We start from the raw sequence: 1,581 nt of genomic DNA, 5'->3' as shown, positions 1-1,581 counted from the left end.
CTTAGAAATAATGAATAACCCATTAAAAATCAATACCACACGTATACAGTTTATAATATCTAAAATCATTTCCTATTAAAAGACAACAGAGATCTTTGGAAAAGTAACTCATTCCAAGTCTAGGGAAGGAATTGTACAAGGTGCCCCCTGGAAAATTTTTTGGTAATAACAAAAAATAAAGAAACTATTACACGTACTGAGATTATGTTAAAAGTTTTCAGGAGCCAACTGGTAGTTGTTCACCTTGACCGAAGGAAGGAGAATTCAGATATCAAAAGGAATAATGCCTATAATATAACGCATCATCGTTAAATCTGTGACATCTTAATGATAATTTTAAAAAGACAGAAGCCTCACTGGTCTCCTTTATATGTTAAGAGATTATCTCATAGTTTTTTAAAAAATAAAATTTAGTGTCTATGGCCATGCCACTCTGAACAAGCCTGATGCTGTCTGATCTCAGAAGCTAAGCAGGGTCGGGCCTGGTTAGTACTTGGATGGGAGACCACCTAGAAAGACCAAGCGCTGTAAGTGTAAAAAAATAAAAGATAAGGGATCGTAAACTGACAAGATCCTTGCAATCTGTGAGGTCAACCAAGAATTGCCTCGCCTAAAAAAATAAAAATAAATAAAAAATAAAATTTATTTTGGAATAATTTTTGATTTGCAGAAGTTTCAAAGCTACTACAGAGTGTTTCCCTACATCCTCACTTGATTTCAGTTTTCCTTAATGTGATCATCTTACATTAATCTGGTACATTTGTCAAAACTAAGAAACTACCACTAGCATGTTGCTATTAACTTAACTCCAGACTTTATTTGGATTTTAACAGTTTTTCTATTAGTGTATTTTTCTGTTCTATAATCTGATACAGGGGGCTTCCTTGCATTCAGTTGTCACGTCTCCTTGATCTCTTCTATCCTGCAACAGTTTGTCTTTGTTTTCATGATCTTGACATGATCTTGACAGTTTGATAAATACTGGTTAGGTGTTTTGTGAATGCCTCCCAATTTAAATTTGTCCGATAATTTTCATGATTAAACTGTGGTTATGAATTTTTGGTGAGAATTCCATAGAAATTTACTGTCCTTATCACATGATCTCAGAAGATCCATGCTACTCCCATTGAAATTGGTCACGATAACCACCGTCTATTGGTTAAAAAAAGGTTCCTCTACTGTGAAGTAGTACTATTTTTCTTTTCTCATTCTACTCCTTGGAAGTGAGTCACAAAGTATAGCCCAAGATCATTTTCTATATTTTGTATCTTAGCCTTAGTATGACACTTAAAGGAGTCCTATTTTCTTTTACTGGAAAATGATATTTAAAAAGCAAACTCTGGATGATAGACGTACTCATTATAACTGGGTGGTCATTGTCTCCAGGTTCTCACGTAGGACAGAGGTAGTATACTAACAAATGTATACATACATATGCATAATTGCTTCTCTATCCATCTACATATATATTCAGCTAAACATGAGTTTATACTGATAACTCCAACTCAAATCCAGTGCTGCAGTACTCATTCTAGCCTCCTTTCTTGCTTATCTTGCTTAGATATCAAAAGGAATAATACC

General features: G+C 34.2%; 1 pseudogene; it reads left to right on the top strand.

Moving 5' to 3' along the window:
* Positions 1-415: 415 nt before the first annotated feature.
* Positions 416-534, top strand: LOC120599708 (uncharacterized; annotated as a pseudogene).
* Positions 535-1,581: the final 1,047 nt, after the last annotated feature.

Source organism: Pteropus medius, unplaced genomic scaffold, assembly GCF_902729225.1.
Source record: "Pteropus medius unplaced genomic scaffold, Ma_sr-lr_union100, whole genome shotgun sequence".
In the NCBI taxonomy this organism is placed as follows: Eukaryota; Metazoa; Chordata; class Mammalia; order Chiroptera; family Pteropodidae; genus Pteropus; species Pteropus medius.
This window is presented reverse-complemented; position numbering and strand designations above follow the sequence as displayed.